Below are 12,408 nucleotides of genomic sequence, written 5' to 3'. Positions count from 1 at the left end.
AGGTGGGTTCACACCCACGCAGCAGGTCAGGACTCAAAGGCCTTTCTCAAGGCAATGTGGTTGGTTCTGGGGACGTTCTTAGCTGTGTGATTTTAGGCTGCTGATTATACGTGAACATTCACCATTCTTGGCTGCCCAAAACGCTCTTCTTATGTTGAAGTTTTCCTCCACCTTTTTACTCTATGCCTCCATAAAATAGAAATCCAGAAACATACTTTCCCAACTTCCTTTGCAGGGAGGGCCCAGACATGTGACCTGGTGTCCACCAATCAGATGCAACCTCAGAGCCTATGATTTGGGAAGGGAGCCCCACCTAGTATGGCGAGGGTGGCTGCCGAAATCTCCAGCTTCCAGAGCCCAGCATCAGCCTTGAAAGGGGCCACACCTGGCCTGCACTCAGTTGGGGCAGCAGTGGTCACTCCTTACAGCATTTCTGCTTTGTCACAACTCCTAAGCCTGGCCTCATGCCCTCACAGAGATTCTTAGAGGCACCTAAACCCTTTTCTGCTTAAGCTCCTCAGAATGGGTTGTGTTGTTTGCAACCTAGAACCCTGGGTGATTTGCCACTTCATCTCTCTAGGTCTGTGACTGAGGAGTGAAAGAGATAGCATTGCCTGGATGCATTCAGAGCCCTTTTCACCCAAGCTCTCCATTTCCCCAAACCCAAGGGCATTTAAGGAGTCAACCCCCAATGAGATGTGAAGCCCCAGGGTGCTGGGGAGGCTCCAGCAAGAGAGGTGCTTAGTGAGGGAGTCATTGTCCCATTGGTGAAGTCTGCAAAAAGAGCACTGTCTTATCTACCTTGGCAATTAATGTCATGTTTCTTGGCTAGGAAGAGTTATTCTCACTACTTAGATCAGACAAATGAAAGCTGAACTTCCTCAAGCCAGCCTAGCAGATTTTCCCTTGGGTCTCTTTGAAATTTAAGAATCTCCTGTGATGAATACGTCTGTCTAGATGCTCCCAGAGCTTAATGAATAGGACAACCTCCGTCCCAGGACACCGTGACCCTTTGATCTCCGTGATTCCCAGAGACCAAGTGCAGCGGATCTGGGGGGGAAAATAGAAGAAAAAGGAAGAGAACCACACTCGTAAATTCAGAATATTGAGAAAGAGTACATAGGATTCCAAATCAGTCAGATGATTTAAGCAATGCTCTCTGACTCAACTCTGTTGATACCATTGTGGGAATGAAACCAATGCACATCCTGGGCCCCATCCATCCATCCAGGGGTACCTTCATAGCACACGATAAGTCAAAGAGGAGCTCTGCCGGCTCTGAGCGGTCACCTGTCAGAGTCTCCTCAATGCCACCGCCCCCTGGGTTACCCTACCTCGCCGGGCCCCTCTGCCTATTCCAGGCAGCTCAGCCTTATCCCTTCCCTCCCACCACACTGGGGGCTGCACGAAAATTAAAAAAGAACAGGAAAAAAAAATGAGTGAAGAGGAAGACTTCTGTAACCTGGTGAATTCACTGAATTTTCAGCTCGCCCAGCCCAATCTCTTCCTTAACCACTTGGGTCTGCCCATCCTCCTGACCTCCTCTGGGACTTGATGCAGGAACTTAACTCCCCAGGAACATGTGGAGACAATCCAGCAGCCAGACATACTGAAACTCGGGAGGAGTCACTGGATGACTTGGACTGCAGGTAATAATAACTTAACAATAGCCAACAGTGACATAGTGCTTACTATATGCCAAGCACTATCCTAAGAACTACACATATATTAACATTTCATTTTCATGACTCCATGTAAGTACCATTGTAATCTCCATTTAAATGAGGCACAGAGAGGTTAAGTGGCTTGTCCAAAGTCCCATCATGTCATTCACATAACCTCCACTGTCTACTTATTCATAAGGGTAATAAGCAGAGTGGGAAGTGAGTTTGTAGAATTGTACCCTAATTCCTGGGAGGAATTCCTTTTTACTCTGAGAATGTCTGGAGGATGAGGACTTTTCTCTGGGCTTTCTGTAAACACATGAGAGGACTTTTCTCACGACCCTCAAGGGCTTTCAGTGGCTCTCTGGGTGTTTAGTTTCCTGGACCAGCACACATAAGGAGCCAGAGAAGCCTGACATCTTGGTAAGACTTCCTGGCGCTCCTCTGGTCCCGTGTGCAGCCTCACTTAACCTCTTTTTAGTTGTTGTTGTTTTGTTTCTTGCAAGGGGAGGTAGTTAGGTTTACTTATTTATTTATTTTTTGGAGGAGGTACTGGAGATTGAACCCAGGACCTTGTGCGTGCTAAGCATGCGCTCTACCACTTGAGCTATACCCTCCCCCTCTCACTTAACCTCTTTGAGCCTTAGCTCACTCTTTTTCTTTTTCCTTTTTTAAGTTGTTATTTATTAACATAACATAACAACATTTCTTTTTTAATGGAGGTACTGAGGATTGAACCCAGGACCTCATGCATGCTACTATGCACATAGTCTACCACCAAGCTGTACCCACCCCACCCCCCACCCCCACCTCTTTGAGCCTTAGTTTCCATATCTGTAAATTAGGAATGATACTACTGCTCAGCTCATGGAGTTGCTGTGAAGATTAAATGAGATAATGCATGCCAAGTGTTTATACAGATGAGCTGAATGTTCATGTAGTTATTAGATGTTTTGTCTTCCCTATTGTCCATATCCACACACCAGAGTTACATTCCATGTAATGACTGCAGGACAGATGGAGAGTCTCTGAGCTGTGTAACTCTTTCGTAACCCCACGAGAGACTGGGAAACCTCCACAAACAATGGGAAGACACAGGTCACCAGACAGCACTGGCCTTGAACAAACACTTGCAGGATGATGGCCTGCTGTTGCGAACCATAAAAGACAAATGAAAGTGGGAGAGACAAAACAAAGCAGTGAGGGGATTCTACAAAGGCCCCTGCACCATGGATAAAGAACTGTAGGGTCAGAGTGTAGAGAAGACACTATCCCCATCTATGGAGAACCAAAGGAGACAGGACAGCCAATGAGACTGCAGACCTCGATGCTGAAGAAGGGCGCCTAGCATGGCTCACCCCCAGTCCTTTGCAGAGTCCCATTTTTAAATCTTCCTTACAACTTCCTTACATCAATAAATGCTACAAACTAAGGTTTGGTTTAATGTTTTATTAATTGTCTAGCCTTTAAAATGGTGATGGAAAATGTTAATAATTCAGAGTAAATTTAAAAGTGTGTTGTGTCTGTAGCCATTACATTGAGAATAACATGCAAAAAAAACTGAGGAAATATTCTTCCACTATTTAAAATTGTCTGATTTAGCAAAGAAGTAGCTCATATTATTGACTAATGAATGAAGTGCCAACATATGTCTTTGTTGTTTCATTTTATCTCCCTCCTTAATGTAAATAAAAGTGTCAGCCAACATTCATGTTAGAACTACAGTGAATTGCAAGCATAGGGTTTGGCTATGGATACAAGTTTGGCAAAAATCAACAAGCGTTTTGTGTGAATCAATTTTCTATATTGAATTTACAAATAAGGAGAATTGTATGTTTTATCATTATTTGTAAATTATGCACTCTACAGCCTTTATATGTCTATATACACTTTTTCTTTCCATTACTGGGTGGACCCCAAGATTTGTCTTCTGATCTCTCTCCTGGGGCAGCCATCAAATTGGCTCCAGTGTCCTTCAGAAACCCTCAGAGTACCAGCTGGCTTTGGGGCTCCCTTACCCCAGTTTTGAGATCCATGGATTACTCTTTTTTGTATCAATTCAGTGATGCATTTTAAAATATATTTTGTTTAATACTTTATTCAGCATTCATTTTTTTTTCCTCACTGGGAGAATCATTCTACCACACTGATACTTTCCAGTGACTTGCAGGTAAGGGCACTAAGCTGAATTTTAAGATCCAGGACTTTGTTTATTCATTTCACCTGTCCTTTTGGGTAAAGAAAACCTCTGTCCATCTCCTGTGCTTCTCTTTTACTCTCACACTGCTACCACACTCAAAATATTTCTGACACCAGATATGTGAGTTTTTCCCCAACCAAGGAATTCTCGGTGACACCAGCTGGGTATCCTACAATTTAGCTCAATTCTGACACTACTTACCTGGAAATAGCTTCAGATCCCTCAGGTTAAGGGCTCAGTCCTGCGAGATTGCCCCCTACTTCTGGTGCCAACTGCAAGTAGTCAGTCCCCGGGTTACCCACAGCTTCTGTCCTACTTGGCTGCAAATCAGAGGGTCCCATGATGACCTCCTCCCTCTTGGATTCGATTATTTGCTAGAGTGATTCACAGAATTCACAGAATTACTTATTTTCACCAGCTTATTAAAGGACAGGATAAGGGACACAGATAAACAGCCAGAAGAAGAGATACATAGGGTGAGCTCTGGGAGGATCGTGAACACAGAATCTTCTGTCCCGGTGGAGTTGGGGTGTGTTCACCACTCTGGAAGCTCCCCCAAACCCATACTATTGTTGCCGAAAGATCGGCCCCCATCCCTGACGAGCCAAATGACCCAGAGACAAGGTCTTGGAGCTTAGAAGAAAAGAGGCAATTTTATTGCTTTGCTGGGCAAAGGGGACTCACAGCAGGCTAGTGCCTTCAAAACTGTGAACCCACTTTGGGGATGGGGTGGGGTGGGTATATAGCCATAGCTCAAACAATAAAGCATAACAATCAACAGAATCATTTTCTCATCAGAAGACAGAATGGCATCATGATGCCTCCAGGTGACCAATTTAGCAATTAGATCTCTTTATCTCGTAAGCAGTCAAGGTGTGGTCCTCTTGGTAATTCAGGCTATTTCATAAGGTTAAAGTCCTGTGACCTTCTCCCTGGAGACTGACCAGAGACCAAGCATGATTATAGCTTTTGATTACTGGAATAAAGTAGAAACAGTAAGATCAATAGCTTTAGTTTTAACAACGGGCCTGGAACTGTGAGTAGCAACCGGACAGTCAGTTCAGTTGACCATTTTAAGGGCAAACATAAAAATAAGCCATCTGTTAGCCTAAGTGTGGCCATTTTATTAACCCTCCTTCACTATTGGGATTCTATGAAGGCTTCCTCATGTGGATCAATTATTGAGTCCGTTTCCAGGCTCCCTCCCCTCTTTAGAGAGTGGGGAGCGTGGCTGAAAATTTCAAGCTTCTAATCATGGCTTGGCCTTGCTGGTGACTAACCCCCACCCAGGAGCCCACCCAGAGTCACCTCACTAGAACAAAGGACACTCTTATCACCCCAGAAATTCCAAGAGATTTAGGAGCCCAGTGTCAGGGACAGGTCAAAGATAAAACTTTAGAACAAAAGATGCTCCTAGTGCTCTTACCCCTTTTTTTTTTTACAAGGGTTTTTTGCTTGTTTGTTTTTTAACAAGGGTTTCCCTGTGTCAGGAGCAGGGGCAGAGACCAATTTACCCTGCTTTTCACACCCAGGAGTAGATGACCAAAAGGGATCAGGGACTGGCTAACCTCTTCCTTGGACCCTGGCTCCTGAAACAGAGCAGGATCCTGTGGGGTGGTCCCTGGTACAAATATTTCCTGTGGCCTCCATTTCTTGTTAGTATGCCATAGGCTTCTTTCAGCCTCCTTGACCTTCCCTGAGTTCCAAAGGGCAGATTAAAACAGCTGTTAGTCAGAGAAGGAAAGAAATGCAGAACAAGGGAGAAACAGTCAAGAATCAATAGTGTAGCCTTGGGGCAGGGTTTTGGTTCCCCCTCAAGGAATATACATAACAATATCTTTGAGTCCTTCTGCAGGAACTAAGGCCCCCCCACCTAGGTGAAGAATGGAAGCTTCTGGTTGAGCGCAAGATCCCTGGAGCACCACCCTGTTCCCTCACCACCACCCAATCAGGGGAAAGTCACACACCCTGCTGCCCTCACCACAAAGTTTTTTGCCTATAAAAACTTTTCCCCCCAAACCATCAAGTTCAGAATTTTTGAGAATGAGCCGCCTGTTCTCCTTGCTTGGCCATCCAATAAACCTTTCTCTGCTCCAAACTCCGACGTTTTGGTTTGTTGGGAACCAGAAATTTTGTTCGGTAACACTCCTAATCCCAAGCCAATTGAGGCCCCAAATCAAATCCAGCCAAGAGGAATGGCCCAGAAGTCAGCTGGTGTCTTCCCCAAATTCTTATTTAAGGTCTTTTGCTTTTCCTGGGAGCTTCCACAGGTGAGGTTCTGGGTGGGACCCACTGTCCCTCCGGGAAGTCCAGCTTACACTGTAGATAATAAACAACCTTCTCTCCCTCTTTCAACTCTAAGGCCCTTCACCCCTCCCCAGTCCTCCCCTCTCTGCCTCCCTGTCCATCATGGCCTGGCCTTGAAGTTTCACAGTTCACTCTTTACCCTGCATGCCTATCAGTCTTTTTATAATTGGCAAGAGTCGGGCAGATGCTTCCTCTCCCCAGGTATGAAGGAACTTGTCCTCTCAGGCCATTTGGCTGAGCCAGCACCTTGTCACAAAGCTGGACCTGACACAGGAAGAAAGGGGACAGGGCACAACCATTAAAACAGTAACACAGCAATTACACCAAGATGGCGGAAGAGTCCATTCCTAGTAGACCTTGAGGCCCAAGATGGTGCAGACCATGAGCTTCATTATACACTCATTGTAATATATTAGCATGGTAAATGGCACTCCCACAAGTACCATGACAGTTCTGAGGCTGACCATAAAATGTCAAAAAGTGGGCAGTAGGGAATCCCAGTCCTTTTCCCAGAGTTGTTGGAATAATCCTCCCACTTGTTAGCATATGAAGTTGCTGAGCCCATAAAAACTAACAACCCCCACACCTTGGGGCTGATCTCATTTTCCTAGTTGAACCCATGCTCTCCCTTCTGAGTAAGATGGCCCGCATTATGAAATGTGTATCTCCCAGACCTCATGGCCTTTCTCTTGCCTTTTCACAGCTCCATGTATCTAGACCTCCCTAGTTAGTACCTAAGGAGATATACATATCTGTACTTCATAGACAGATATATGCTTACTAAGGAAACTGAACTCCTGCTGGGTTCTGCAGGGTCCACAGTGGGCACCCCCAGGTAAGGGGTCTGGAGCTTGGAGGACCGTTGGTAGAGTCAGGGCCTTGGGGACTTGGACTTTAGTAAACCCTGCCTTACATTATGTAGAACATGTTGTGGGACAAGACAGCCCGGTACCACAGGTGGTAAAAGAATTTACCAGAGACAAAGCAAAGTGAAAGAAAAAGTTGATTAGGATACTCTGCCACAGACAACAGCAGACCACCCAGACAAGAGGTGCCTGTGTGTGCCACCAGGGAGGCTCTCTAGGGCTTATTTTGTAAGGAAGGGTCTAACCATTTATGTGCTTTGAGGAAGGGGATCAATGTTGAAAGTTTCCAGATGTTAGTTGATTCATTATCTAAGAGCTTAAGTGTCTCTTTAGGTAGGAGGTAGGCAGTCTGATACGCTTGAGGAATTTTTGGGAGGGGGTTTGTTTGGTCATAACTCAGGGTTGTGTTTGTTAGGTCATAACTCAGCATTGTTAGTTGGGCTAAAGCAATTATATGGTGAGAGAGGAATGTTCTTTTTGTTTTCTCAGGGCGCAGGCAAGCATCTTGTGACAGCCCCTTTGGCGCTCTATGAGACCTCTTACTTATCCTGGAACCCCACAGAACATATTAAAATAGCCCCACATTTCATGTTAAACATAAATTTGCCATAAAATCATTTGAAATGATGTGAGGATATTTCTTTCTCTTCTTTCTGCTACAAAAACATTTAAAATTTTTATTACATTTTCATAAAAGTAATAAAGAATAATATAATAAAAACCTGTGGTACTTAACACCCAGCTTAAGAAAGAAAATGTTACTGAGGTAGTTGAAACCCCTCTCTGACCCCCTCCCATCCCTGCAGAAGAAACTACCATCCTGAGCTTCTAGTGTATTGTTCCCATTGATTTCCTTAAATTGTATGTATTTTTCTTAAACATGTTTTAAAATTTTGCATTTTCAACTCTCAGTGATCAACTAAAATAATTTTTACAATTTTGTACCTGAAGTTATTTGGTTACAAGTTACTTAAACTCTGATGGGTTCTGATTCTTAGTCATCATCACTCACTTAAATTCCTGTAGAATGAGAAAATCTAACCTATAGATGGATTTCAAATGTTATTAAACGTTTATTTACAAAGACGGTTAACAAAGTTAAAATAATAGTGTTTTGTGGACATTTAACAAAGCACTCACTAGTTTTGATTTTGTACTTTTCCTTTCACATTTCGAGGCCAAATTTTTTTTTCCAGGTCATGTGAATGTTTCTACTGATAGGGAAAGCTCCTAGGCCCTAGCACTTGTCCGGAATCTCTGAAGGACACAGCAGGCTGGCTGTGCCCGCCACAGAGCAGAGGCAGCAATAAAATTAAGCCGACACTTTGGAGCACCCACTGAGCCAGGCCCCAGTGTCCAAAGCCTTTCACATCAGTGAATTCACTTACTCCCATCAGATATATGCTGAAGCTGCCCCACTTTCTGTTAGAGGAAATAGGCACCAGGCAGTCCTGTGCCAGGTAGAAAGGGGCAGAGCTGGTATCTGAACCCCAGGCAGCTGCAACCCTTCCTCATGCTGCCTTCCAGTTCCTGAGCCCCTCCATGTACATACGTGTACATGGATTTTCTCAGAATCCTCTCAAGGGCCAGGCATTGTTATCCCTGTCTTATAAGAAGGGAAACTCAGAGACATGCTCCAGATCACGTGGTTGAAAGAGGTGGCAGATTTGGGATTTGAACCTGTGTCTTCGTGATTCCAAATACTGCCTGTGCTTTTAAGGACACCACACTGCGGGGGGCCACTCATGACCTGAGGACTGCCGAGCACAGAGGTTGAGCCTAAACTCCCACAGTGCAGGGCATCAGGCTCTGAGGTTGATCTCTCAAGGACAATCTCTGTCCCGCCACCCCTTTGAGGAATGTGCCAGGTGCATTAAGGCCTGAAGGAACATCCTGAGCTATCAAGTCACTAAGGACCTTTGGAAGGAGAGATACAATCGGCATGCAAGTTAGTGATCTTAGCCTGAAGAACAATCACCTGAGATAATAGTACACGAGTCACGATGTTAGCTTAGAAGAACAATGCCTTAGTTTATCATCTTGGTTTCAGGAACTCTTAATCTTAGTTTTATGAGAACTGTAAACAATAGTAAAGTCTGCAACAATATACAAGTTAATGATTTTAGTACACGTTGTTAATGTACCCTAAAACAATACCTTTGCCTACATGCAGGAATGTATGAGCTAATGGGTTAAAATCATATAAATTAACTGCTGGAAATAAACTCTGTGGTCCACTCTTGACCTAGCGTCTTGCGGGCTAGAGTGAGACCCTCTCAACCCCACCTTTTAGCCTTGTCTTTCTTTCTCAGTCCTGCAGCACAGGTTTTCTGGACCTGATCGATTGTCGGCTGGCTCCGACACCACACTGCTGTCTGCTCCCAATCTTGCCATTTGGCAGTGAAGCTGAGTCCTCTCCTGCCCAGTCCTCCTCCCTCAACTCACCCCTTTACAGGAGGGAAAGATCTGCAAGTATTAGGGGGTGGGTGAAGAGGCGCACTGACCTGACTCACCTTCACCCTGATTCCCTGCCTCTGTCAGCCCAGGGCCCCTGCAGTGGGGAGGAAGCTATTTATTTGTAAGTCCTTGCACCATGCCGCTACCTCCCCTTTCCACCAGCCTCCCCTCCCCTCTCCCTCTCCACCCTCCATCCCTTTTACCCAGGGCAGTGGGTGGGTGGTTGGGAGCAGGGCTACTGCTTTCTGTTTTCCAAGGGATAGTCTCAGCTGGCTGCCTCCCTTCCCCCTACAGATCTCCCTTATCTTGGGCCATCAGAATCTCTCCTGCCAGCTCCCCGCTCCCCCCTACCCCAAGGTCACCTCCAGGAGAGTTGGTGGCTGCTCACTGAACAGGCCCCCCTTTGCCTGGAAACGGGTGGGCAGGTGGCAAGGAGGGAAGGGGCTGGGGGGATGGCAGTGGAGAGGAGGTTGGGGGGTAAGGGAGTGGGGAGGTGGGGGTGGCAGGAAGGGGTTGGGGAGGTGATGAGAGGGATTTAAAGAGCCAGATCCTTTCCTGGAGTCCTCCACTTTCCAACTCAGGGAACAGAGTCAGAGTGAAATAGGGGAGAGAGGGAAGGACCATGGCTTCAAAATGGAAGACTAGGGTTTTGTCTCAGGCTCTGTTGTTCGTATGACCTTGGACAAGTCATGTCCACTTTCTGGGCCTCAGGAAAGAGTGTGGTCCTGCCTGGACCAGGTGCACTCCAAGATCCTTTCTTCTAGGAGTGTATGACTAAATCCACACCCTGCCCTGCAATCTTGGGTTTGTGACATACGTGTGTGTGTATATATTTGATGAAAAATTAATCAGTCAATCTAAGAAAGAAATGGAAAATTTTATTCAAGCCAAATTTGAGGATTATAACCTGGGAAGAGCATCTTAGCTCTGAGAATTGTTCCACTGGTTAGAAATCAAGGCACAGTTATATAATTTTTTTGAGACAGAGGGCTGTACATCAAATGATGTATTATTGACAATTTACATAATTCAGATCTAAGCATTATCCTAGTGGGTCATGTGACCCCCTTAAAGATCAGGAAGGAATGTTATCTTTTAAGGAGTTGTCTTGTTGATGTTAGAGAGAATGTTGTTCTCTGTGGTTGAACAGGTATACCTGATGATGGGGGAGGTTTGGTCGACACATTATGCAGATATACAATGCACAGTGCGGGGAAAGGAGGCAAAAGGGCAGAGGAGAATTTTTTATGTTTAAGTTTTTCTTGTCTTGCCACAGAATCCGAGATGGAGCTTTTGAAAATGGGGTGCCTGAGCCCCACTCCAGATCAATTCGATCAGAATTCCTGGGGATGGCCCTGGATGTTCATGTGTTTTAGAAACTCCCCAGATGAGTCAGGACTAGAGCTGGGTGAGAGGATTTTGGCTGACATTGGTAGAGATGGTTTCTCCTTTGCTTCTCCTACCCCCACCCCAGGAAAGCCTCCAGGAAGTGCACAAACAAGACATTCAAAGTAAGGTTGATGTTTCTTTTGGATGTGACACATGGGGAGACCCACCTTAAGGTGGGAACAAGCAGGCTCAGCCAATTTAAGTCACAGGTACGATGGAGGATTCTGGAATCTTTTTCTTCTAATGCCTGGGATGCTTCAGATGGGCCCCTACATGAGGACAGAGGCCATGTTACACGGTACTTCAAAGGCATCATGCTGTACAGGTGGTGTTCGGAAGGTTCATCTCCCTGCAGACTGCTGCCTTTTGGACCGACTACCTGGGATGTTCCCGTCCCTGTTCTGATTCTGTGCATCTTAACCTCACCCTTCTTGATTCCCTTTTCCTCTCCCTTCTCTTCTCCCTTCCTGTTGGGTCCTGTCCAACCCTCAGAAAGCACTTCCTTCTAAAGCGCTTCATGGATTCCCCTTCCATGTTTTCTACTGCACGTTTCCCTCAAGTGTTCACATTTTCTATGCCAACTGACAATATTGCTCATTTAATTATTATTTTTTTTTACTTATTTGTATTAGGTCTTGTTTCAGAAAGGCCTTAAATCAGTTTAAGATTATTAGAGAACCCAAGCTCTATGTTGTGTTTGAGTTTAAATCTACCAGAGCCACTTTTTTTTTCTTTTTTTTTTTTTAACTTGTACAGCCAGTAAAGGAAGGAAATACACCCAGGAGTCTGAGATTTTTCTAACAGAAGGGCCTATAGTTATTTCTTTTATAACCTAAGTTAGCAAATTCTAGCTCCTGCAACATTTTATATATTAAATGAGTAATAGTTTGTTTTCTGGGCTTCCCCAGTGTGGAGACTCTGTACTTAACACTAAACAACTGTCTCAGGAGGAACTCTGTACTAATTTGCTTGGGAGACATCTTGCTTCTTCTTGGCACCTAAATGAGGCAGAGGTTAACATGCAAATGGGAGCTTTCTCCCACCTGTTCGGTGTCTTGATTCCTTATGCTCTTGAGATCCCTGGAATTTAAATATTCTCCCATCCCCCTTCGTTTTCATTTACTGAAATTCAAAGTAATTGAAATAACAGGATTCTCCCCTGTACTATCTTTTCATTTTAACCGAACCTAATCAAAGTGATTTTCTTCTTAGCTTTATAATTGCTATTTCTATATAGGGATACGTGAAATGCAGCAAGATTGTATAAGTAAATGTAAGTAAGAATGTGATAGAGAAAACACGATTAGGGACAAAAAATTTAACCAGAAACAAGGTTACTATTTAAAAACAAAGCAAAACACTGTGGAATTCTATAGTTTTGCTGCAAGCGGGTATGTATTAGGTTTCCTGGCGGGCACGAGAAAAAGAGCCAACTAGTTAGTTACTTCATACTGTGCATGTGGTAAAAAATGAATCTACTGCTAAGGAGGCACAGTTTAAAGACCAGAACGACCTGTGTAAATTA

Source organism: Vicugna pacos, chromosome 27 (assembly GCF_048564905.1).
Source record: "Vicugna pacos chromosome 27, VicPac4, whole genome shotgun sequence".
Taxonomy (NCBI): Eukaryota; Metazoa; Chordata; class Mammalia; order Artiodactyla; family Camelidae; genus Vicugna; species Vicugna pacos.
The sequence above is the reverse complement of the archived record's forward strand: the minus strand, read 5'-3'. Positions refer to the sequence as shown.